Source organism: Tenrec ecaudatus, chromosome 2 (assembly GCF_050624435.1).
Source record: "Tenrec ecaudatus isolate mTenEca1 chromosome 2, mTenEca1.hap1, whole genome shotgun sequence".
NCBI lineage: Eukaryota > Metazoa > Chordata > Mammalia > Afrosoricida > Tenrecidae > Tenrec > Tenrec ecaudatus.
Window position 1 is genome coordinate 120,343,890 of NC_134531.1, and position 27,915 is coordinate 120,371,804.

Consider the following 27,915-nt stretch of genomic DNA (forward strand, 5'->3'; position numbering starts at 1 on the left):
TCAACTTGATTAATTTTTTTATTTAGTTCTGTAAATTCATTGATTTTCTTTCAGGTTGATCTCTCCTCCTTTAAAATGAGGAGTTAAAAGTGTATGCTATTACTGCAGTTTTGTTTTTGTCTCTTCAAATCTATAAAAGTTTGACTAATTTATTATGAAGATCTTTCTTTAGGTGCATGGCTTTTTATTATGGTCATGTCCTCTTGTTCAATTATGGTTTTCTTAATTATATAATGGCCTTCATTCACCCTCATGAAAAATTTCACTTTGGTATCTATCTAGTTTTTTTCTTTCTTTCTTTTTTTTTTAACTAGGACTTAACTGGAGCTGCTTAAATTTGTATTTCTATCCAGATTATAAGCATTGGATATTTCAACTAGGCCACCTTTTCCATTAATCATAGCTGTTACTGTTTTGTTCAAAGTGAAATGCAGGAGAATAAGGAATCATCTCAAAATCTATGCATAAGCCTTTGTATGCAAAAGTCCCTTTTCTATGTGAGGATCATAATTTAAAAGTATTGCTCTTAAGGCTTCAATGCATACATTTATAGGTTTATACCAAATGAAAAATGCTTAAATATGTCTAAGTAATCAGCGAATGGCAGCTGAGAAGTTCGTAAGCAATATACATGTGCCACTTTCATTCTCAAAACTGACTGCTCTGAGTCAGTTCCAAGTCACAGCTACCCTTTAGTACAGGGCAGTACTGGCCCTGTGTGTTTCTGAGACTGTACATCTGTCCGAGAGGAGAGAGTCTCCGTCCCATGGAGCAGCTGATGGTTTCCAACTAATGACATTGTAGTTTTCAGCCCAATGTTTAACCCACAATACCACCAAGACTCATTTAAGTCTCATTAGAATACATTCAATAATGAGATGATTGTGATGCCATGGGGTGTGGAGGATCAATATGGAGGTCAGGAGTATTATTTAATTATTAATAAAATACAAATAGACACCTTTCCAAATGATTGAAGCTTTTCGACAAGTTTATGGATTGACTTCTTGTTCCACATAAAATAATAGTTTTAGATAGATTAAGTGCTTTCAGCCAGTAAGACCTCCATGGTGAGTCAAGAGAGAGAAGACCATTCACCACAATGAATGAAGATCGTGTGACTGAAACCTAGAGACTGGTGGAGAAATGCTGTAAAATTACCATTGGTGTTATGGTTACTGAAGTTGAAATCTCAATGGGTTCAGTGTTTATCATTTTATCTGAGTCCTGTCCTCAGGATGATTTGGACTGGATGGGCGTCAAAAAGGCTCAATGAAGATCCACTAGCACAAAAAGCTAGCTGAATCTCGATCAATCTTTTAAGTAAGATGGAGGGTATTGAAGATCATTTGACAGAAGAAACCACAAACAGGGAAGATTACTGTATTTACCAAGACCGTGTAGAGAGAAAGATCCAATGGAAACAACAACTACAGAGAGAATCTCCTGAGCAAGTGAAATTCAATGCTGAGAGGTCAGATGAAGTGTTATGGCAATTGTATTTTGAGACTCTAAAAGTAATATTTTCTCAAAGGCCACCAGATTACATGGGGCTCATCATGAAGAAGTTTTAAGAAAAATTGCAACTTGTTTTGGTCAGAAAAAGATAATGAAATTGTGCTGACGTTTTTTTTTTAAATCATTTTATTGGGGTTTGTACAACTCTTATCACAATCCATACATACATCCACTGTCTCAAGTACATTTGTACATATGATGCCATCATCATTTTCAAAGCATTTTCTCTCCACTTAAGCCCTTGGTATCAGCTCCTCATTCTTTCCCCTCCCTTCCTCTCACTCCATCATGAACCCTTAATAATTTACAAATTATTATTTTTTCATGTCTTGCACTCTATGATGTCTCCCCCTACTTCCATGTCTGTTGTCCATCCACCTGGGAGGGGCCTATAGGTAGGACATTGTGATAAGTTCCCCTTTTCTCCCCCCCTTCCCCTTCCCCTCCTGCTATGGCTACTCTCAATATCGGTCCCGAGGGGTTTATCTGTCCTGTATTCCCTGTGTTTCCAGCTCTTATCTGTACCCATGTACATGCTCTGCTCTAGCTGGATTTGTAAGTAAAATTAAGAACATGATAGTGGGGGGAGGAAGCATTAACCAAGGTGAGACACTGGGGGTGTGCATTGGGACAGCAAGGGGAACAGAGCAATGTAGTCCCCACAGAACACCAAAAATAGACAGTGGGGCCAGGGCATGGCGCCCCATCAGACTTGACTGGAAAATACTCCTAAAGGACAACAAATAGACCTTGAATTTTTTATAGAGTTTTCTTTTCCTTTTTTTTTTGTCGTTGCCTTTTCGTTGTTGTAGCCACTGTTTTATTTTTTATTGTTGCTGTGTTGTGCTAGGTTTTGTGTTTGTGCATATTGTTGTCATTGCATGTCTATCTGGATGGGATAAGCAGGGGGGAAAGCTGGGGAAGAGAACAATGGGATGACAGTTCCTGAGGGACATGGGAGAGGGGGAGGTGGGGCAAAGGAAGTGGGTGTTAACAGACTTGGTACAAGGGAACAAGTGACCAAGGGTAATTTTTTTTTAATCACAAAAATGCACCGGCTCATTCTTGGAATGGAACAAGAGCTGTCCTTTGAAACTTTGGAAACTACCTCTTCAGTTTATAGACCAGATTTTACCGCCTCCAAAAGTATTTTGTTCCCAAAATATAGAAATAAATAAATGAGAAACGCCAACAAAACAAATTCACTACCATCGAGTCAATGTTGACTCAGAGTGACCCTATAGGACAGTCTAAAAGTGTGAGTTTCAGATGAAACAACTGTAAAAGGAGTAGAAAGTCCATCTCTCCCTTGCAGCACTGCTGATCCCGTGGATCACAGCCCAAGGAGGAGACACTGCAGTGCCAGGGCTTCCTGGCCAAAAATGTCAAGAGCGTTCCAAACTAACGTGATGTGTGTGCTTTGAGGAGCCTCAGACTGCCACGTGGATGGCGGTGCAAATGGACACGTGCACAATTCTTTGTAGAAGGGGTAACGAGCTGGAAACACCATCTCCAGAAGTGTACAGACCAAGATGGAGGACAGGACGTGTTGTGAAACTATAGCTTTTGATAATTTTCCTTAATAAAGTCCTCTATTACATTCACTTTTTAACTTATGCTTGTATATACTCTTTCAAGGACATGACTTATGGCCTGTTTGGCCTTAAAATAGTTAGTAAAGTGATAGTATACCCTCCATAAAGAAAACAATAAGAGTGTACTACTTTGGGACCAGTTTTTTAATCCATGAACATGTTAGATTCCAGCGAGTGACCTCACATCCAGGTTCAGTTGGTTATAAGACAAGCAGCGTTCACTCTGGATAGAGAGAGTCTTGTCAACCATGGGAGCCAAGTGCTTGAAATGGCCACCAAGCTCCCAGCTTCTCGCAACTAATGCTCACCCAGCCTTTGCTTAAATATAGGATCATGAAAGCACAGCTGCAGAGAATGTACAAAACAGCCACAATTGTACACACTGCAATCTGTGACGGATTTTTCCTCCTTTCTTTCTTTTTGTGTCTGGGGCGTTGCTTCAAACAGCTATGTGGATGCTGCCTTTGGCAACCGGCTGTTTCCCGAGCACATTCATAAAACACTTGGAATGACAGTACCTGGGTGCTGTTCACAGAGAAACACATAATGTGAAACATCTGCTCTTCCATTTCAATCATTATCGAGTGTCAGCCTGAGATACGAGCGTGCATTGGTTTGAGGATCATCAATGAACAATGACAGAGTGAATTGGAAGACGTGAAAGGAGGTTCCCCTAGCGTGCCTTGAATTTTTCCACATGAGCTGCCTCTTGGGGAGATGCAGAAACCTGAAATTGCATTTGGGAATACTCTCATACTGATTTTGGCAAAAACCTCTGATAGTAAGCTCTTGCTCAACAGAAGATTCTATAGTGAATTTGAAAATATCACGGTCTCTAAGAAATAGAATTCACAGGGACTTGAGGATGAGAAATCACATGATAATTCATATAATTTGAGGATGAGAAACCAAGTATCTTCACATATTTATGAACATGTGAAGCAAATGTTTATTTTTCTAAATATGAAAGTAATTAATTCCATCATTTTGTTGCAATTAATTTTGTGTTGCTGTTTTTATACCTGCTTGTTGGTGAAATAGCATTCTATCTGCAGCATGTATAACAGATATTTTAAAGAGCTAAAGAGCATTTATTGCTGCTGTGATTAGATCCCATTGAGTTGACTGAAGTTAATACCAACCCCATACATATGTTTACCTGAACAGAATGAAACCTTAGGTGACCCTGCACCATCCCACAATGATTGCGATATTTCAGTCTATTCCTGAGGCTGGAACTCAAGCCCATCTCACTTATTGTCTCTCTGCTTGGCGATACTATTGTACCAAACATGATGTCTTTTCCCAGCAATTAGCTCTGCATAGTTACATATTAAAAGAGGCTAGATAAAAATCTCTCCATCCTCTCTTTTAAGGAACACATATGAGATTAAATGAACTCGAATCAATGCAAAGATAATGAACAACAATTTTCATTCACAAGGATTTAACTTCTGCTGGAATTAATTATTTATTATGTATAGTATACACTATAACTCCCTACCATCAAGTCAACTCTGCCTCATAGCTACCCGATAGGATGAGTAAGATAGGATAGGATAGAACAACCCTTGTGGATTTCTGAAACAGTAACTTTTCACAGGCATAGAAAGCCTCTTCTTTCTCCTGCAAAGCGGTTGGTGATTTTGAACTGCTGACTTTGTAGTTAGCATCTCAATATGTAACATATGTATATTTATGAATGTGTATATATATAAATGTTATGAGTCCAATATGATTCAATGACAATTCGTTTGGTTTGTGTGTATGTGTGTGTGTGTGTATTAAGATGTTGAATCAAAAAGGAGTGAGATAGTTAAAGTTTATTGTGCCAACCTGGCCGAAAAACACATGTGGGGTTAATTGAAGGGTGGAGAGATAGATGGCTCGGTGAGCCTCGCCTTTCTGATTCTTGGGTCTCTTGCTTTCTGACGGTCAAACCAGGGTGCAGCTGCCTTAGCTAGTACCCTCCTTCAGCTTGCAAGGTTCACTTCCTGCAATACATCCCTGAGGAGAAGCCACATGGACCTACCCTGATGCAGCCCTGGGTGCTGGAGCAGCCATGTGGAGACTCCTGCCAGTGCTGAGATGCTTACATGCTCACTGATTCAGTTTTTCTCCTGCACCCAGCACCATATTGTGTGTTTTGTGAGATGGAGGAGGACTTTGAAATGGGTGTCGGACATATGTGCTCATGTTAGACTTATGGGCTTGAGCAGCACTGGGTTGGAATGCTTTCTAATGAACACTTACTTTATAAAACTCTCTCTTATACATATAAGTTTCTGTGGATTTTTTTCTCTAATGTACACAGATGAAAGCAAGGAGCTACAAAAAGAATGAAGCATGGGCATAATCGACCATAAGGAGTTGTTTTTAAATGGGAGAAGAAATTTTACATAATGATGTGATGAAGTTGTTTTTTAAGATAAGAATATAGATCATTCTTTCTTTGTAAACACCTAAAGGTCCCATACTTCCCGGAAGAGAGAATACTAAAACAGATGAAGAGAGAACAGCAATTGGACTGTCTCTTAAAGAGCCCGAGGGAATCGCATTGAACAGACAGGTGAAGCCGAAGCACTGAGAGAACGGAGAGAACGCATTTGAGGTCTAAAATGCTACCTGCCATGGAGAAAAGGCTAGCAAAAACTCTCAAGAACATTCTTTGAGTGAACACGAAACAAATGGGAAATGAAAAGAAGGTGAGGTTGGCAAGTGAGTTGATAAATACATTGTTGATTTGACCTTATAAGTGGGACCTGCTGTTATAGGCCATTGGTGCTCATTTGTAATCTCACGAGTAAATCAAAAGTCCATTCCCATCGAGTCAATGTCAACATCTAGAGATCCTGGAGGATAAAATAGAAACATGTCCAATAGGATTTCCAATGATTCTGTATAAAAGCTGACCTCACAGAGGGCCTTGACCTTTCCAGCCACGAACTTCAGCCAGGCGTGGCGTGTAGTGCGTAAACCATCCATCACAGAGGCTTCGTTTCTTTTGTCTGAAGATCCTAAAAATGTTCTTTCAAAACTTTAAAGTAAAAAAAAAAGCATCTTAGTTCCTGTGACTATATACTTGCCTTAGAAATCCATATGTTTTCTTACTAGGAATTAAAGGTTTAGTAAAGACTTTCTAAGAAGAAAGACGTTTAGGAAATAGGGAGCCAATCCGAAAATTAAAGACAAGAAAGTGTGTTTATTAGGTTTGTTTTATTTAGAAAAATTACAAGAAATGTTGGAAATTGATGAGCAAAAGAAGCCTGAGAAAAAGATCAATATAATATAATTTCACAGGGTCGTGAGATTTGGGAAGAAAGAGGTGAGAATATGGAGAGAAGAAGTCAGAGATGTTCCTCAGGAAAAATAGAACCTGATCAATGGGAAGAATGAAAATATAAATACAACAATATATTTTTCTATTGAACCATAGTAAACTGCAGGGAGAGTATACTGCCACGTTAATGGTGATTGAGTTAAGAATCATAAATTGAGAGGCTACTCGGTTTCAAAGTAGGGTACACATTTGAATATGAATCTAACACCTTTTCTGGGGCAGCCTGGGGGCTGTAGAATAGTTTGAGGTGAGAGTTGATGCTTAACAGGACTGAGGAAAAGAGACTGCTTAACTTCAGATATCACTGGAAAGCTGGAGTGGGCAGGATTACCTGAACCATGCTCGAACAACAGTGAGAGCCTGCGGGACTTGAGAGAGAGTGGCAGGTGCTGGTAAAGACTCACCTTTCTTGGGACAGAGTCCATGGGAATTGTACACCAGAGACTTCATAATTCGTTTGAAAAAAGCAATAGCCATTTCAAAATGTTATTGACCAAAATATAATAGCAAGAATTAGAGAAGAAGAAAGAGATCAGAGAATAGAAAGGAATCTTTCAAAGTTACAAAGAGCGAGAAATCACTTGATGGGAATGAAGACAATCGAGTCCTGAGCTAGAAAAGAGAAAGCGGCGATGAGCCACACTGTGTTTCAGGAGTCATGACAAAAGAAGAAATGTTGTCTATGGCTCAGCACACACACACACACACACACACACACACACACACACACACACACACACACAAAGGGGAATGAGCATGAACGCCCCTCTTCTAGATATCTCTGCATAGACGGTTTCAGAAAAAAAGATGGCAAGAGAATAATTAAAGACAGGTTGTTTTAAAGTGTAAGATAGGATACTAGGATACTGTTTTATGACCAAGTTCAGAAATGTAATGGCCAGTTATTACCATTTTGACAACCATGGAATTCCCCAGGGGGAGTAATGCAGTGGTACCAAGTAGAAAGCATGGAATGCCTTAGAATGCGTTAGGAAAAGGTTATTAATCGTATTTTTGCTGATGAAATGGGATCAGGAAAGACAATCTCATGCATTGCTACAATAGCATTGATGATTCAGTGAGGAATACCCGGACCTTTCCCTGTCTGCGGACTTTTCCCTTTTTAATTGGATGACTGAATTAAAAAAAAAAATCTAGACACCAGAAGTCCCTTCTATCAGACATTGCTATTGACGTTCCTCTTAATGGGAAGTAGTGGTTTATGTAACTTTCAAACAAACAAGAAATATTTTGTATAGCTATTTTGAAGCAACCGATAACAAACATTTAAATCTAGTGAAAAAGAAACAGTTGAGCCAAGTTCTGCTGGTCAACCCAGTTGGCAAACAAGAAAATCCACAAATTAAATCAAAGTAGATGATTCCTCTAATTATTGGGAAATATTAACCAGTCAACCAGTAATAAACCAACATAGAACTCTTGTGGAAGTGAATATCCCTATTGAATCTGAAGTTGATCTGAAGCGGCAAAATATGATGCTGCTTTGTAAATGTTGTAGCCATCTATATTTGATTGACCATTCTATAGACCCTGCTTACTTGGTAACATATTTGGGGAAAGTCTAAATTTTTTATTGGATACTGCTAGACTAAAAAGCAGAGGCCACAAATTTCTCTTTTTTCAAAAATGACAGAGATGTTGGTCATTATAATAGAGTGGTGGTTATTGCCATTTTAGATATTTCAACTTTAGCAGATCGATGGATTCATACCTTATTCAGAGAGAGAATAAAAATGTGCTCCATTTCAGCACAGATTCTGAGGTGTTTAACTTTTTAGGGAGGACAGACGCCAGTGGCCTCAGCACTGATGTGAAACCAGCAGTTAAAATCATCAATTATGATGATGCTTGGAACCCCCAGTCTGATCGCCAGGCTAAGGAGATAGAACAGAATTAGTCATCAGATAAAGCTAACCTTTGTCTCGCACCATGTCAAAGAAAATATTGATCAAATCGTGGAATGAGCAGCCGCACAAAGGAAACTGGAGTGATAGATCATATGTCAGAATAATTTCCAAGGTGGTAAAACTACATTAAGGCAATCTGAGAGCTTCTTATATTCTAATGAATCAATTGAACTCTTGAAATCTAGAGATTAAGAAACAGAAGTGAGAGATCAAGAAACAGTAATGAAGATGTAGAATAGTTGCAATGAAATCAAAGTGTTCCTATTTATAAAATAAATCTATCAAGACCTATTTTTGAGAGACCATGAGGATTTCAAAGATTGTTAGAGGCTGTGAAGATTCCAGGACTTAATATTTGTTTTAAATTGTTGCTAAACTTTTGGCTATAAGAAATTCTTGTTATATCTAGTTTTTCGCCTATTTTGGTTTGGAAGTTTTTAATGCGGTGACATTCGTACACATTGATAGGTTTCGGGAATGGGTAATACCTCAGTTCTTTGCTTCACACACTGAGAGAATTCACGCTGGAGCACGTTTTGTGATCCTAGTGGGTTTTTATGAAGGAATGAAAAAGTTTCAGGTGTGACAGTCTCCAAAGTGTATGCACTATTTCTGGGCAAAGTGCCAAGCCATGGGGAAGTCACTCTTGGGTTCACAACTGGGCACAAACAACCATGCGGAAAACAGCACCCACGTGTGCAGAACTAGGGAGTGCGGGATGTCCTGGGAGGCCAGAAGCCCAGGAACCCTAGAGGCTAAGAGCACGTGGGCCAAGAGGCTGTGGGCCCGAGTGGCCCGGAGTGGGAGCATGTATGGCCATGCAGGGCAGGGAGACCCTCACTCTCCACCTGCTGCTAAGCAGGAGCAGGATAAAAGGGGGCACAAGACGAGAGGGCCGGAAGGCAAGTGATCAAGAATCTATGAGTACGAGTGTGTGTGGGCCTGAGCTGGCCCAGAGGGGGCCCTGAGGGGGGACACTCAGGCGCATGTGTGGCCCCCACCCTATGACCTGCCACAAGATGACAGCAAGGTAAAGGAGAGTCAGACCTTCCCACAGAGAGGATATTTCAAAGCTCTGGGAGGTGAGGTTGATGGTATTGGTTACCCCACTGGCTGAGTTAGGCCCAACTGAGTGATGTCATGAACCTAGGCCTAGTTTGGGCACCCAGGTGTACCACTCACCTGATTTGAGGGACTTGAGTGTGAGCATGCTCAGTTTGGGGTCCTTATAGGTGTTCAATGGTTGCCTGATTTCTTTCTAACCTCCTCTATGGGGCCTTTGTAAGCATGGGAGGGACAACCCCACTGTCCCTAAGCTAGCTACCTACAACACTTATATAATGCAGTCGAAAATACCATCGTTTGGGCCAAGGACATCTAAGTCTTCAAAGTGGTATTTTTGCTCCTTAACACTTTTTAGAGGACGTGTGAGGTATATTTGACCAATACATTTCATCATTTAATTTCTTCCCTAGCCATTTCCAGGCACTGCTTGTGGATAAAATGAAAATCAAATTACTGACAACTTCAATCTTTTCGTTGCCTCTCATGACACTGTGTATTGAAATGTTTTTGAGGATTTTAATTTTCTTTAAATTGAATTGAAATCTATAGTGAAAATCAAGTTTTAATTTTTATCAGTAAGTCCTTAAGAGTATGTCATTGCATATAATAGATTGTTTATAAGCCTTCCTCTAATCATGATGCTTCATTCTTCTTCATATAGTACAGAATCTCAGATTGCTGGCTCAGCATATAGACTTAATATGCATAATTTAAAGTATACAGCTCAGGCACACACATTTCCAGATATAAACCATACATTGTTCCCTTGTTTTATTTTCAACCAATTGCCTTTGGTCTATGAATATGTTCCACATTAGTACAATAAATGTTATGGAACTGTTTTTCAATTCTATTCAGTAATGGGTTGTGATCCACCAGTCAAATGCTTTGCTATGTCAATAAATTATAAGCAAACATATTTCTAGTATTATCTGCTGTCAATCAACCAAGTTTCAACTGACTACCCAATGATACCTGTGTCCCACATCTTCCAAATTCCGCTTGAGTTTCTGGAAGTTCCTTTATTTGACTGCAACTCTTAAAGAAGTGAACTAACAGAAAGGTCTGCAGGGCAGCCCCCAGTCCCAGCTAAGGCGATCCCCTCCCAAAAAGAATGCACTATCGGAAAAAAAAGCAAAGAATTTACTATAGAAGACCTACTGAAGCTACAAGCCCAGGAGAATGACAGGTCTCCCCAGACAACATGGGAGCAAGCTAAGAGGGAAAGAGAGAGAGAAACAGAGAAAACCCCAACCTGGCCCACCAAACCTCAAGTATGACATTCCTGCTCAGAGCAGCCAAGGCACAGAGAGGAAAATGGGGCTAGCCGCACCCACTGTCCCCTCTCTGACCCACAACCCACCCTGCAGGGGATGGCACTGGAGACACAGTATGGGAAGTGTGCCCTGTCTGACCTCCCTACACTGGAGCAAAAAACAAAGTGAGCTCAAGAAAGCAGCAAAGAGCGCAAAGCAATTAAGCACCGTAGGAATCCCCCAAATAGACTTCAGCGTCAGTGAGCAGGGTGTGACTCTGCACTAGACCCATTCAGAAAGCCTTCAGAAGGGTCAGCAAGCTGGACGTATTTATAGGCTTCCTTCCTTTCTTCCTTTTTCTCATGTCTACCCATATAGAATAGGCGAGGAAACCAATCCCTAGGAGAAAACAATGGGGCTCTGGGGGGACATGGGAGAAGAGGTGGGAGAAAGGGAGGGGGAAGCCAACAAACCTAGGGACAAGGGAACAATAAAATCTAAATCAGCAGTTCTCAAGCCGTGGCTCGCGACTCCTTTTGGGGTCAAACAATCCTTTCACAGGGGTCACCCAATTCATAACAGTAGAAAAATTACAGTTATGATGTAATAATGATTGAGAACTACTGATCTAAATTGATGACAAAGAGGATGTAGAATGCTTGATGGGGTTGGATCAAGCCTAATGTAGCTGAAACGAAGTACTCAGAGTCGAATGAAGATTGAATATGATAGTTGGACAGGGGAAAGTGAAAAGAAATAGAGGAAGGAACTAGTAGGCAAAAGTAATTTACAGAGATATAATTATAGGCATGTGCATATGCTAACATATTAATGTATAACAATAGAGATATAGGTCTATGTACATATATTTAAATGTTAAATATTAAGGGAACAGACAGCAATTGAGCCTCTACTAAACACTCCCTCAATGCAAGAACATTTTGCTCTAATAACCCGTTATTATGTGATGCTTACCTTCCTGACAAGATCTCTGAAGTCAAAAAGGGTGCATAAGCAAATGTGATGAAGAAGGGTGATGGTGCTGAGCTATCAAAAGATATAATGTCTGGGGTCTTAAAGGTCTGAAGTTAAACAAGCAGCCATCTAGTGGGGTAGCAACAAAGCCTACAGCAAAGAAGCACACCAGCCTGTATGATCATGAGGTTTTGATGGGATTATGTATCAGGCATCAGAAGACCCAAAACAAACAAATATAATGATGCAAATAATGGGAGCCAGAGTGGAGACCCAAAGCCCAACTGTAGACAATTGGCAATTTCCTCATAGAAGGGTCACAAGGAAAGCTTGAGATAGCCAGGGTGCAGGACAGCACCAACAGAACACACATTACTCTAGCTCTTTAATTCTTCCTACCCCCCGCTATCATGACCCAGTTCTACCTTACAAATCCAGCTAGACCAAAGAATGTACACTGGTACAGAGAAGAGGCCTCGACACACAGAATCCAGGACAGATAAACCCCTCAGGAACAGTAATGGGAGTAGTAATACTATGAGAGTAGGGGAAAGATAGAGGGAGAAGGGGGCGAAACAGGGATCCGACTATAGTTATTGATGTATAATTCCCCCAGGGGGTGACAAACAACAGAAAAGTGAGTGAAGGGAGACACTGGACGGTGTAAGATATAAAACTAATAATAATTTATCATTTATCAGGTGTCCATAGGTATGGAGAGTGGGAGAGGGAGGGAAAAAAAGAGGAGCTGACACCAATGGCTCTAACTAAAAGAAAATGTTTTGAAAACAATGATAGTGAATATGTACAAATGTGTTTGATACAATTGACGTATGAATTGTTACAAGAGCTGTAAGAGTCCCGATAAAATAATTTATTAATAAAAATTAATAAACAATTATCCTCAACAAAATTTTATTTCATATGATACTAATGCCCTTACTCAATAGTTCTCACGTTCTACTGGGTCACATTTCTTTGGAATTAGCACAAATGTGCATTCTTCCGGTTGCTTGACCAGGGAGCCCTGGAGGGCACAGTGGGAATACACGGGGTTGTTGCATACTGAGTTACCAACCAGAAGGACAGAAGTTTGAGACTACCTGCCGCTCCTCAGGAGGAAGATGAAGCTTTCCATTCCCTTAAGAGTTGCTGTCCAGGAACTCACAGTGACTGTCATAATTATTATATAGCTCAATCAGAATTTTAAGCAAATAAAACATAGAATGATATCCCCTTTGTCCTTTGTTTTTTGACTTCAACTCTGAATCCTTTCGGATTAACCGATGATCAAGAAAAAAAAAAGTCTGTTCATGTTCTATGTTCCTGAAGGTCTCCGTTTGGGTTGATGTCAAGGAATATCCTTTGTGAGCATTTGCCCAGCGCACAATTCCTACATTCCCTGCATTTCTATTGGCCGGAAGAGAGTCGGCACAGACCCTTCTATTTCTCACAACTACAATGGTTCTCATACCCTAAGACATTCCTTATCAACATCTCTGCTCTTTGTCAGTCCTTGGTTCCTTCGAGCAAAGATGAAGCCTAGAAGATTGTTAGGAGTTTTAATTGTCACTAGCACTTACAAGTCTAAGGTCTGACTTTAGGGATTTCTAAAGTGCTTTATTGAGAGAGTGAAATATTGTTGAGGAATTCCAGAGAGTGGATTGCATTCTTTATATTTGATTCAGAGGAGGCCTTTTGAGATCTAATGCTTATTTAGTGAGATCAATACAGTAAAACTGGAGCACTTAACTGCATTTAACAGTGAAAGTTCTGAAGAGATTATTTAGACTTTTAAAAATACTGTGTATGCAATCATGTTTTTGACAGACTGTGATTGTACTAACTAAAATAGGTTATTAAAAGTATGCAATTTCATTTGAAATTTTAAATTATTCTCTATCCCTAAATAATGTGAGTTTTTGACATAAAGTAAGTTTTTGACATCTAGTATTCACTGTCAGTTTTTGACATCTAGTATTCACATCTAGTATTCACTGTCATATATTTATTGTTTCCTGTATATTCAGGTATCTAACGTGACCCCTGATATCAAAACCCGTATTTTCCTTGGTGCATTTTTCTAGTTTTGTGATTGTCATCAATCTCTCAGACCGCAATAATGACTGAGCCAGGGATCATAACAGCCAAGGTATACACGCAACAATGTTCTCACATACCATTTACTAAACTTGTTATCAATGTATAAATTCCATCACATTGCTATGCTACATAGACACTGGTTGGTTTATGTTAGGAAGACATACAACTCCATGTCATGCTCAAGTCACCTCTAAGTACATTTTAAATTTGCAAGAGATATTCAACAAATTTGGCACATCAATACAGGGTAGAGAAAAGCCTAATTTTTCAAGTTCGACATGCTGATTTTTAATAATAGCTCTACCATGATCCAAGTGTGTGACGATGGATAAGTGACCACCTTCCACTGGGCCACAATGACCATATTTACCCAATGGGAGCACTTGTGTCCAACAGCTCCTAATCGTTTGTGACTATTCAATGGTGTAAAAAAGTACAGAACACTTGTCTTAATAAAAGGACAGCTAATAAAAGTATCACAATTTTCTACTACAAGTTCTATGACTTAGCAAGGAAAATCTCTTCTCTCCCATCTCTACTTCTCAACACTTTCCCCCCAAGTTATCATATTAAGAGACAAAATTAATAGATATCACAAGAAGGGTAGATTTATGCGTACATTAGGTCTTTGTGCCGGCATCTCTTATTTAAGACCTTAGAAGGTTATCCTCTGAGGGAAAAAAAAAATTGGGAGGGAAGGCTTCTCAACGATGAATAAATAAACCCAGTTCTCCACTGAGAGCAGCGGCAAACTCCATGGCTGAAAGATTCCTTTGGCTCCCTGTAAAAGATGCATGCTGCTCTTTTCTTTCAATAGGTCCCCCCGAGAGAATATCTATCATCTTTAAAGCAAAGATGCTGTTAACTGCTATGCCCATTCTACCACTGAACCTTGGAGAACACTCAAACCACTGCTGTCACAGGGCGCGCCACAGGCTTTTAACTAACATGCTTTAAGGCGATGTGCCAAGAGCCAGTTCCCATTGATATCATGAAGTGTGAGCAATTCCACACCAGTGTTCGCATCTACCCTTTCAATAACCATGTTTTCTTTATATAAGTAAAAATGGGATTCAATGAAGCTTTATTCTAGACCATGCTGCATAATGTCCCTGGGGTCATCTGAATTGTGTGTCATCATTAGTTTCTTAATTGAAAGTCACAGAATGGAATAGAATTCTTCCTCTAGATCCAGGCTGCCAGATTAAAAACAAAAGCAAAACTAACTACAGGAAAGGCCTCTCTTTTTCTCTAGTCATGTTTTCTCAATTAATTTTGGGGGGTATCTTTGTAATTTTGTATATGTTCAGTATTCAAAATGTCCATTGGCTATAAAGTTTAAGCATTTTGCAAATCACTCATCAGCTCAGTAACTTCACAAAATATAAAATGCTTCTAAACACTTTATGGCTTTTTGTATCCTAAGTCTATGTACAGGATTATACTTATTGAGAAAAACATTACATCTCTAAAGTTGATGTGGGTCTGCTACTGTGATCCACTCACTGAGACCTTTCCAATTGGAAATAACCATTGGGCTCTAACATGATTGACACAGGTTTTTAATAAGGCATCCTGGAAGAAATATTAATATTCTAAATGCCCTTGATTTCTAAACTCAGAAATTCCCATTTGGGCTAATTACCTAGGAATGATTGTGCATATATTGGAATTAATACCCTGCATTTGTTTTCTCTTTCACAGAGTTACTACAAAAACTAAGTTCAAATAGCTGATTAATTTTCCTACTAATATAAGGATCAAGATAAAAAATGATGTGACCTAATAGGTGTAATGTCTTCAGTTGACTGACTGTAAACCACAAACGAAACTCACTGCCACTGAGTCAATGCTGGGTCATAGCACCTCCCTGTGGGTTTCTAATCCTGTAAATGTTTACTGAGGTAGAAAGCCCAATCTTTCTCCCACAGAGCTACTGGTGATTTTGAACTGCCAATCATGCAGTTTCCAGCCCAACGTGTGTCATATGTATTATTTATTTCTAGTAGACTATAAAAAATGTGTTTCATAATCAAGCAAATAAATATATTTCATTTCCTGGAAAGTTAGTTAAATCATTTTGCTTTATGTGAAACACTCAGTATATTTTCATAAGATCAAAAAGCAATCTGGGTATATATTAAAGAAGAAAAATGCTTGAAATTACTATTTTCTTCCCAATTGACTTTGCAAAATTTAGATAACGACGACAATAAAAATGTTGGTGATTTTGATGTATTTTATAAAATGTTTTCCTACTGATAAACTACTAAAACATCTAATATGTAGTCTTTTTTTCATTTAGTTTCAACAAATGAAGTCACAACCATGGAAAAGCAATCATATTGGAATTTCAAGAAAGCATACATAACTTTCTTAGGCCTCAGTCAGAGGGTAAATATAACACTCACTAACTAATTTATGAAAATAATAATTTACCAGGGAAATGGGGGAACAATGGAGTTGGTAATTGCTCGTCTCAAGTCAGTAGTGGCTTGCCCATTTACACCCAAAGTGGTTAATGCAACTAACGATTTTAGCAATCAGGTCTCCCGGAAAAAGGACACCAGAGCCTGGCAATTTGACATTCTTTTTGAGGATGGGTTGACACATGGATATATGAAGATTTAAGATGACAGCCTTCAACGTGGAATGGCACTCAATATAAAGAAATTCAAAATCCTCCCAACTGGATCAATAAACAACATCTTGATTTAAAAAAAAGAAGAAGAAATGATTGAAGTTGTCAAGGTTTTTATCTTACTTTAATTCATAGTCTGGGCTCCTGGAGACAGCTGTTAGGAAAATCAGGCATATCTTCTGCACAAGACATTTTTTAAATGTTGAAGAGCAAGGATGCCACTTTGAAGAATAAGGTGCACCTGAGCCAGGCCATGATGTTTTTAATCAGCTTACATGCATGAGTCAGTTGGGTACTGAGTAGAGATGACGGAAGTGGTGTCTGTGAATGAAGTACATTGATCAGAACTTACCTGTGTCTCCCACGTGTGGTTTTGTTATTAGGTGCTGTCAAGTCTGTTCTGACTCCTAGTTGCCCAATGAAAGATGCCTACCTTGTTCCTGTATTAAGAAGCTGTGGAACATATAATTGTTCAGCATTCCATAATTTCATGAAGCACCATCTAATCAAGAACTAGTGATATTGAAAAGAGGAATACAACCTGCCCTGATGTCATTAATTTAAAAACAAGGCTCCTGATGTGAACAAATGCTCATGTTTCAATATACCAAACTGGGGCCACTCACTCTTTTAGTCAGTAATTTTTGAAAACACTTACTTGGTTAACTTATTGGATAAGATTCATATTTTTGCACAGTCCAAACAAAGGAAAGCTAACAGAAAGCATAAATTAGTTAACACTATCATTTCTATAAACTTCAAGAAAACTATTATTGAGCATAATTTAAAAATAGTTGTAGCAGTACACAGACAGGGAATTGCTAGAAATTGAAGCCAGCTTCAGAAGAGAATGAAGAACAAGGTGTATCATGGCTGACATTAGATAGAATTTGGCACGAAGCAAAGAATAACAGAAAATTTACTTTTAATTCATTGACTATGAAAATGAATTCATCTGTGTGACTTATCATAAACTGTGGGTAACATTGAATATGGTCTGTGTGTGTTGAGCAAATAATCTTTGAAAGTGGACTCAATACAGAAAAATTTGACATCAATATTGGGAATTAAAAAAAACCTTGTTAACAACCTGCAACATAGAGGAAACATAATCTTTCTTGCTGAAAGTAGAAAGGTTATTGGTGAGGATCAAAGACTACAGCCTTCAGTATGGATAGAATTTTGATGTAAAAAAGCATAAACTCCCCCAAAATGCACCAATAAATAACAGCACGACCAGTGGAGAAAGCACTGCAGTCATCCAGGATTTCCCTTTATTGGGCTTTCAGTCCACATCCATGGAAGCTGCAGGCAAGGAGTCCTATGACACACCGGGAGAAAGTGCTACAACCCCCTGAAAACCTTTTCAGGATCAAGAGAGTCACTTTAAGAAATAAGCAGTGACTGGCCCAAGCCATTGTGTATTTAAATACTTCAAATTTATGTGAAACCTGGGCAACTAAGAAGGAACGTTGAGGAAAGATTGCTGTCTTTGAGCTTTGAAAGTCTCATGGACTGCCAGAACAAACAAATCTTCGAGGAAGTAGAAGCAGAATGCTCATTAAACTAGGAGGGTGAGACTTTGTCTCACATATTTGAGCAGGTGTTCCAGAAGGCTAGGGATATCCTATGTGACAAAGTGGAGGTGAAGTGAAAAGGGAGAAGACGCTCATAAGACAGACTGAGATGGTGGCTACACAACGAACCCAAACCAAATATAAGGACGGTGCAAAGAGGAGTAGTGCTTCTTTCCGTCATGCCTGGGCTCACTAAGGTACAAAATGGACCTGAAGACATTTAACAGTAAAATAACCTACAATTAAAGTGTACAAAATAACCCAGGGCTTGGCAAAATATAATCTATAAATTATAGAATCTATAAATGGTGTGTGGACCTTGTTTCCTTGAGGTGCACAAATGGTTAAATCCTTGGTGACCAGATGAAACAGTGGTGGTTTGAACCCACCAAAGGCATCTTGGCAGAGAGTCTTGGCAATTTTCTTCCAAAAAACCACCACCACAAAAAATCTACAGAACATGTTTATTCTGCACATGGGGTGGCCGTTAGCTGGATTTGATTTGAGAGCTACCAGCAATGACAATAAGTGGACCTTGTGCTGATTCTGAATATTCTAGTTGCTGAGGAGAATAAATGTTCTCTTCATTCTATCACATGTAGATTAGATCCACTCACATGTTCCACATATTCCATTTCCCAGTACTCGTACCTACATATCCTTTCCACATATTATAAAAGAGATAAGTCCTGGGAATTATATCTTGCGTAATAAAGTAGAAGGCCATTGAAAACCTGGGAAATGTTCAACTGAACATATCAAAACATTGCCTGTGACAATGGGCTCCGCTATTATCAAGAATGATATTGGATCAGAAAGTGAAAATGTTTCTGTGTTTTGTTTGTTTTCAGGTAACAGAGAGAGATAAAGAAAAGCATATGTGAAGATAAATAGAAGATAGATTATAAACAGACAGATCTAATCCACATAGACATGTAGATGATAAGGTAATGTTTGTTCTAGCTTACAGTGTTTCATACCTGTTTGTGCTTGGGTTATCATTAATGTACCATGGATTGATTATATGGATATAAAAACCGAGGCACAGAACTAATTCTGGGTCAATGGAATGAGTGAGAAGAGTGTTCTAAAGAGCCATGAATATTAAAACAACAATAACAAAATAAAAAATCTTTAGCAAATGTCTGATTTCAGGGTCATAAGGACCAACTTATTAAGGAAGATCCATTTTAGGAAAAGTTCTGAAATTTTACATCATATTGACAACATTTAACAGAAAGAGACCAATTCTTTATAACAAAGACTACTGCTCATTAAACAAAAACCATATATTATATGAGTTTGAGTTCCCTGAGATGATCTCATATCTTTATCCCTCGACCCAAGAGCCCCCAGGGATTAAGCCTTTCAATGGAGCTTATTGAAATAAGATAGGGGGTACTGAATACTGATCTTCTCAACTAGTTTAGGTTCTTGGCTTTAGGTCTGACCAAATTAAATGCATGAATATTGAAAGGAATAGAAGGCATACAAGTATTAATGGTTGCTTGAGAACAATAAAGTAAAATTAGTGCATAAAATAATCTGAATATGCAACTAAAATGTTGCTTTCTATGTATCTGTGGTAGTTACAAAATCTATTGTCAATCTGAGACTTAAAGAGTGAAGGGGTGGAGTTTAGCATGTCAATCAGGTCACAGCTTGATGACCTCAGCTGGAGCTCTCTGGAAGTGGGGCACTGACTCAGTCCCTGGGATACCTTGCAGCTGACTAGACACATGGAGCTACAGTAGTGCCCTGAACTATAGGAGCCACGTGGAGACCTCTGCCAGCACTGAGATGCTTACAACACCACTGGATCCACAACTTCCCACCCACTGGCCTGTGCTCTACCTGCATTCGGCATCATTGCATGTATTTCGTGAGTCTGAAGAGGAATTTATAGATTGGTATCAGGTATATGGGCTAATACTGGATTTATGGACTTGATTGGGACTGGGCTGGGATGTTTTCCCAATATTCAATTGCTCTTGTATATGAACCTCTTTGCTACACAGTGTCTATGAATTCTGTTTTTCCAGTCTTCCAGACGAATACATTATTGTACCTTGCGAGCGGAGTACTAGAGAGTAGATGTTTGCCTGACCTCTAGTGCATGGTAGTGTTTCTTCTTTGGCTAGCCAGAAGTCAGATACTGCCATGCAGTTTATGGTGTTGTTTTCTGGAACGAATATGGGAAGTTAAAGTTTGATTATTTTGTTCAGTTGTTGTCTTTGGCTATTCCTGTTTGGGATGATGGAAATGAATGTTGTTAATATATAATTTGAGCTCAAGGATAGAAATTGCCCCTTGAATTTCTTAAAAACCATACTGCTTAGGGCAAATGGCTGACACAATGTCTAAATGGCTGACAGACAGCCTCACTCTGACTTGATTCAGCCAGAAGCCTAGTCCCATATTTTATAGTAATATAATAGTTTAGAAAAGGATTGGAATAGATAAATAAGGATTGAACTTGACTGTTTTAAGAATTGAATTTAGGATCTGATTCTACTTTGTTTTTCTGCTTATTGTTGTTGATATAATGATTGATAGAAATTATTATTGGAAAGTTTGAAAATAGAGAGCTTGTAAACTCACTTTCCTTGAACCATTAAAATTTAATCTTTAAATGGGTTTAAGACACACCTGAAAAGTAGGCTCTGAAAAGATAAGCCCCACCCAGTGCTTTGGAGTACTAAGGGCATTTGCATTCCAAGAGTCTTGCCTGGGAGCTGTTGACAGATTGAAAGAAAAAGGAACTTTGGTTTTTTGAATCTTGAACTAGTGGTTTTTGTCAGAAGCTGTGAAAAATCTGGAACCATGAAGAAAACTCCTCTCTAGGACTGAAAGTTAAAGGGAGACTGTGGCAGGCTGAAATGCCACCTCTTGAGTGGAAGTGGGAGAAAAGCAGCAACAGAGAGGTGGGTTGAATGTGGCCGCTGACACCCGTGGACCTGGTTTACAGGGACTAGAAGAGAAGATGAGAGTGGGTTGACTAGTCTGAAGTTCATGACCTAGCCAAAGGGAGGTAGAGTTGTTGAGAATTTGTGATGGGGCCTATGGTCTAAAGGCAGGCGGCCAATGGACAGCCTGGTGAGGACAGCTCATTTTGTGTTGACCAGAACCCAAAAAGATGAAGAGAAGATTTTTGAGCCTGTAGTCACAGGCCTGTACATATGGTTGCTGATTTTATGATGGCTAGTCTTGATATGACTTTGCTTCCAGATGCGGATTTCACAAACTTCCAACTGGAATAAAGATTCTTCATGTCAAAGAATATGCTTGGCTCCACAGACCACTGGGTTGATGTAAGTAGGCAGTATAGAAATTGTATACCCAAAATTGGTGGGATAAAAGCATGAAAAGCTTACAAAATTTCATAGGTGGGGGAATATATTCATAGGATTTTAGGAGTAAGGACTAGGTGCCACTTAACTGCAACTGTTAGGTATAGAATATTGTTGTCTGTCACTTATAAAATATTATGTTTAAATGAGGATGGCTCATATTGAATTGTATACATTTTAGTTTTATCCCATTAGGTACATATATGATTTTATTATTGTTTTTTTAAAATTATATATGGTTAAAGAGTCCTCATGAAAGTGCCAGTTGACAAGTGGTGGTCTGTGGTAATAACATAATCTATTGTCAGTTTGAGACTTACAAATGAAGGGGTGGAGGTCACAGCTTGATGACCTCATTTGGAGCTGCTAAGGAGATACATATCTCTCTGGTGGCAAGACACTGGATCACTTCTTGGGAGACATCGCAGCTGACAAGACACATGGCACTAACTAGCCGTGTGGAGACACTTACCAACACTGAGATGCTTACACCACTGGATCCAGAAGACTTCTCACCCAATGGCCTGTGATCTTCCTGTATTTGGCGTCATTGCATGTGTTGTATGAGTCTGAAGAGGAATTTATAGATTGGTATTGGACATATAGGCTAATATTGGATTTATGGACTTGACCTGGACTAGGCTGGGATGTTTTCTTAATGTATAATTACTCTTTATATAAGGCTCTTTCTTTTTTTATATAAACATTTTATTAGGTCCTCATACAACTCTTATCACAATCCATACATACATCAATTGTGTAAAGCACATCTGTACATTCTTTGCCCTAATCATTTTCAAAGCATTTGCTCTCCACTTAAGCCCTTTGCTTCAGGTCCTCTTTTTCCCCCTCTCTCGCCGCTCCCCCCTCCCTCATGAGCCCTTGATAATTTATAAATTATTATTTTGTCATATCGTGCCCTGTCCAATGTCTCCCTTCACCCCCTTTTCTGTTGTCTGTCCCCCAGGGAGGAGGTCACATGTAGATCCTTGTAATCCGTTCCCTCTTTCCAACCCCACTCACCCTCCACTCTCCCAGCATCGCCACTCACACCCCTGGTCCTGAAGGTATCATCCGCCCTGGATTCCCTGTGCCTCCAGCTCCTATCTGCACCAATGTACAACATCTGCTGTATCCAGTCTTGCAAGGTAGAATTAGGATCATGATCGTTGGTGGGGAGGAAGCATTTAGGAGCTGGAGGAAACCTGTATTCTTCATTGGTGCTACATTGCACCCTGACTGACTCATCTCCTCCCCTAAACCCCTGTGCAAGGGGATCTTCAGTGGCCAACAAATGGGCTTTGGGTCTCCACTCTGCATTGCCCCGTTCATTCACTATGGTAATATTTTTTTTTCTGATGATGCCTTATACCTGATCCCTTTGAAATCTCATGGTCTCACAGGCTGGTGTGCTTCTTCCATGTGGGATTTGTTGCTTCTGAGCTAGATGGCCACTTGTTCACCTTCAAGCCTTTAAGACCCTAGACATTAAAGCTGGGCGCCATCAGCTTTCTTTGCCACATTTGCTTATGCACCCGTTTGGCCTCAGCGATCGTATCATGGAGGTGTGCACCCAATGAAATGATTTTTTGTTCTTTGATGAATGATAACTGATCCCTTTGGAACCACGTGATCACACAGGCTGGTGTGTTCTTCCATGTGGGCTTTGTTGCTTCTGAGCTAGATGGCCACTTGTTTATCTCAAGCCTTTAAGACCCCAGACGATAAAGCTCTTTCGTATACACATTAACAGGTCTATGAATTTGTTTCACTATTCATCTCAGACTAACACAGTATCCCTATTACTGTCCTTATACAATTTGTAATAATGATTCCCCCTAAAATTCCTTTTATTAGGTACCAGTTTATGACAGCACTCAGAATTTTAAATCTCATTTTTTTCATGAAACATATCAGTTCTCCTTATTTTGTAAATCCATATTGCAGGTTTATGCTCTCTATGCATTAAATGAAAGACACAGTCTCTTTTAAAGTAGGCACCCGAGTATGTTCTTGTGGAAATATGTGACTGAGCTTGCATACTTAGGACCACAACAAAAATGTTCTATATATCATTCTGATAGTTCATGGCTTGGATCTTAAAACTTTATGAGGTAATATTGAGAGGCAACTCTTGATATCTCCCTATTCAGAGAAAACAAGAGTGCAGACAACCAAAGTGAGTTAATGGTGTAGCAATCCATAATGCACTGCTCCAACCACAGTTTACAATTATCCTGGGATCAGAAGAATTAGATGATGACCAGATACTTTTAATGGATGCTCTGAAAAGGATCACAATAGATGAAGATGAAGGAAAAATGTGGAAGAAAACTCAAAATCATAAAATATTCCAGTCTTACTGGCCTAATCCCAGGGGAAGCTCCCAGGGCTTTAACCTTGAGCTGTCCTGCAGACATGGAACACAACTGACCTCAGGATCACTTTTCAGTCAAGCAATTGGCAGGTTTATAAAATAAATAGTAACACAAGAGAGGAACGTATATTTAACCAAACTGGACCATAAGGTGGCATTTGCCAAAAAGCAAATGTCAGAGACAGCAACAGATAAGAAAGGACACATGGAAACATGGAGGCCAGCAAAGAAGTGAAAAGAATGCTAGTATATTGAGAAGATTGCAACCAATGTCACTAAATAAAGAGTAGATTAAAAATTGAATATAAACTAATTTTCTCTGGAAACTTTAACCCAAAGCACAATGAAAGTTAAAAAATGAATTTCAGAAAACTACTAAAACACATAAAGATATGTATAAAATTTCATAAAATGTGATATAATTTGTGCAGATTTTTAAAACACAACAGAGTGCAACTAAACTAATAGTGTGTTTTAGCCATGTGATCATATTGATATAAATATGATAATAATTAAGATAATGATGGACAATTTAAATAAGTACTTATGTCTCTGGAGGGATAAGAGGGATGCAAAGGTGTAATGTCTGTTCGGCATAAATCTTTGTGGTTCTTTGCTGATTGAACTAATTCCAAGCTTGTTAGTAAATAGTGGTTGTGTCCCCTCCTTTGCTTGTCTCTTCAATCCATCCTCCCCCAACTCTTCCTTCTGTGCCAGTCCCAAAGTTTCCCATGATTCAACCACTAAAGGGTTGCCCAATTATTAGAACAGAGTGTCCCAAAAATTTACCTCAGACCTTTAGTTAGCTCTTATTTCTGTATCACCATCTTATCTAGTATTAAATAATTTTCACGTCATACCTGATTTATTGTATATCCTTTGCTAAAGTTTATTTCTTGGGTTGGCTTATGGATGTTTGAATGTGAATTATATGATGAGTTAAACTTACGGCAAATAATAGAAAAAACAAAAAGGTAAGGGCATAATGTAATCACACATTCTTCTCTAAGATTTGTGACTTATTGCATAACAGGTTTTGTTCCTTTTTCTCTTCTTTATTTAACTGGGGTCCAACCAGAAAATTAGTACTCATGCTTCCCTGAGAGACATAATCCTCACTGACATCATCAATACTGGGAGTGCTGCCCAGGGAATGTGATTCAATATTAATTATTATTACTTAGTGAGTATTGACTATGTACTTTGGATTACCTAAAACATAAGAGACAAGGTCTTTGGCCTGAGTGGCTAGGCAGAGTTTAAATCAGTGAGTAGAGGTAATTCAGCTGATGCACAGACAACAGAATCTAATTTAAGAATGGCTCTGAGAATCTACTAGTATACCTTCATAATCTCATTTAATTAAAAAATTGAATGTATAAAAGCACTTTTGATAGAGGTGGTTGTAAGTCAGAACATGAAAGCAGTTCAGATTCATGCAGAGAGGAAAAGACCCAATTTTTTTAGGATGAAGTTCTTTTGTTGTTGTTAATGGATATATTTAGTTATAAAAAATGGATTTCCTTACTCCTACCAAAGAATCTAAGGAGAGTGCAAACAAAGAGAAAGCTATTGTTTGCATGTGGGTGTAACAGGAACCTCTAAGTGCTTTTCTTTCTTAAAATCCAGTCTGCAGTCGAATGACTAATATACTGTTAATTGAGAAATTACAAAAAGAAAAGAAAAGAAGTGGAGAAGAAAAGAGGAAGAGTCTTTATGGAAGCACTTGAGGTTAGTGCCCAGTAGAAGAAAATGTGTGTCAAGAAATCCTTCATGATAGAAATAGGCGTGATATTCAGGGAAGTTATCCCATATATGCCCTTCCTGTGCTGCCTTGATCAACTGCTAACTCAAACGAAGGAGAAAGCCATTAGACAGGTCTGATAAGTAGTGGTACTTACTCAGACTGAAGAATAGGAGTCTTGTTGGCAGACTTTCGTAAATACCTTCCCCCTAATGTCGCCACTAGATCCTAAAAACCTAATTTTTGTGTTGGGATATCAATCTTGAGTTTATATAATAGTATATAAACACAGCTGATCTTAGGAGAGGTGGGTTATATAGTTTAGCTTGATCTAATCAGATGAATTTTCAAAGCATACTTTTTTTCTGTTTGGTTGTTGTAGAACAATCAGTATTGAACAAATGATGGAGGCTGCCTCTGACCTCATACAACTTTAGTTAGGAGAAGGAGAATCAAATTCCTTATCAGCGAAAGGCCCATTTCCACAACGCAGAGGTCAGATGTGACTCTACTTTCTGTTCTTCTTTATCATATTCTGATATCAACCAGCCCTTCCTAGTCACCGATTTACTTATTGTTTTCAATAATTCATTGCAATGGCCACAGAGAACTTGATCATTTCTAACATCTATGGGCCCTACTATGGAAGCTAATGGGCTGTAAAAGGTTAAGGACTCAGTCTTCATCTTTCTCCATCACACCTCTTCTCAGCCCTACCGGCCCTCCTGCGATGTACCAGTCCTTGACTCTCAGACACACACCTCCTTTTCTTCTGTTTGTTCTGCGGATATAGGAGCCCGTCACTTTACTTCAGGGTCTCTGCAGGACTCTTTTAATTTGTCTCATGGTCTAATTACCACAGCCTTCGGTTCTTCTGGTCCCTCCATTGCCTGTGTCCCTTTCGGCAGGCATCATGCCCTCTACTGGTGATTCTTTCATGATGGTACCAGGATTCTCTTTCTTCCCACTTCTGAGATGACTCAGTCTTAGATGGAAACATTTACCGATCCCCTCTGTCAGTGTTTTCACACACCCTTTTTAAAGTTCCTATGTAATCATTTGGTGGGGGAACCTGAATAGAAAAGCTGCACATAAGAAATGTTACAGCACCAAAGCTGAAGTATGAAAATATCTAGATGTCTAATTGTTATTGTAAAGAATAAGGGAGGGGGTCAGTCATATAATAAGGAATGTGTGTAAACTTAAGAAACTATGAACAGTTGCATGTGAAACTAGCCATGAAATTGAGACCTTAAATCGTCCAATCTTTAGGAACTGAATTCTACCCAAACCAGAAAAAGTTTGAAAGCAAATTATTTTGCAGAGACTCCAAAGAAAGGCACAACACAGGAGATATATTGATTTTGGCAGTGTGATACTGTGAGTGTCTTCAGAGGTGTGAGCTAATAAATGGATGTTAACTTAAGACTGGCACCTTTGTGACATAGTGGTTACATGTTGGGCTTCCAACCTCAAAACGATCTAACTGCTCTGTGGCAGCAAAGCTTTCTCTTCCCAAAAGGCGTTGAAGTGTTAGAAACCCACAGGGAGAGTTTCATGCTGTCCTATCGGGTCTGTAGGAGTCAGGTTGACTCAATGTCTCAGTTTTATTTTTGAGTTTAACTTAACAGATACTGATGTAAGTGAGATAGTTAGTTTATTGTGCCAATCTGGCTGATAAACACATGTGGGGTTAATTGAGGGGCGAAGGGATACATGGTTCAGCTAACCTCGCCTTTCTAGTTCTCGGGTCTCTTGCTTTGTGATGGTTGGACCAGGGTACATCTGCCTTAGCCGGTTCCCTGCTTTTGCTGGCAAGGCTCACTTCCTGCAAGACATCCCTGAGGAGAAGCCACATGGGCCAACCGCAATGCAGCCCTGGGTGCTGGAGCAGCCATGTGGAGACCCCTGCCAGCACTGAGATACTTACACATTCACCGACTCAGCTTTCCTCCTGCAGTCAGCATCATTGCGTCCATTTTGTGAGATGGAGGAGGACTTTGTAGATTGGTGTTGGACATATGGCTTATTGGGTTAATGTTTGACTTGTGGGCTTGGGCAGCACTGGGTTGGGATATGTTCTTGAAACGCACTTAACTTTTACATAAAACTCTTCCTTATACATGAGTTTCTGTGGATATGTTTCTCTAAGGTACCTAGACGAACACAGTATGATACTAAGGTTGTAACAATTTCTTACAAAGCAATAGAAACATTATAGAAAAAATTTAATAGGTATGGGGTGTGAAGGTGTCCATAAAAAAGTAAACACTTGAAAAAAGAGAGAATAGATAAGGAACAAAGCAGAGATGAACAGATGAAATGAGAAGAGAAAGCTCCCTGAACCTACACCAAGAAATTTGCAAAGCAGCTACCTACCTGGTGAATCAATTCTTAATGATCCAGATCTGAGTCCATTGCAAAGAAAGGTGATCCAACAGATTTA

At 39.2% G+C, this 27,915-nt stretch overlaps 1 pseudogene; it reads left to right on the forward strand.

Annotated features, from left to right (window-relative positions):
- The first annotated feature begins 6,791 nt into the window (after positions 1 to 6,791).
- Positions 6,792 to 7,580, forward strand: LOC142440084 (lymphoid-specific helicase pseudogene; annotated as a pseudogene).
- The last annotated feature ends 20,335 nt before the right edge of the window (positions 7,581 to 27,915 follow it).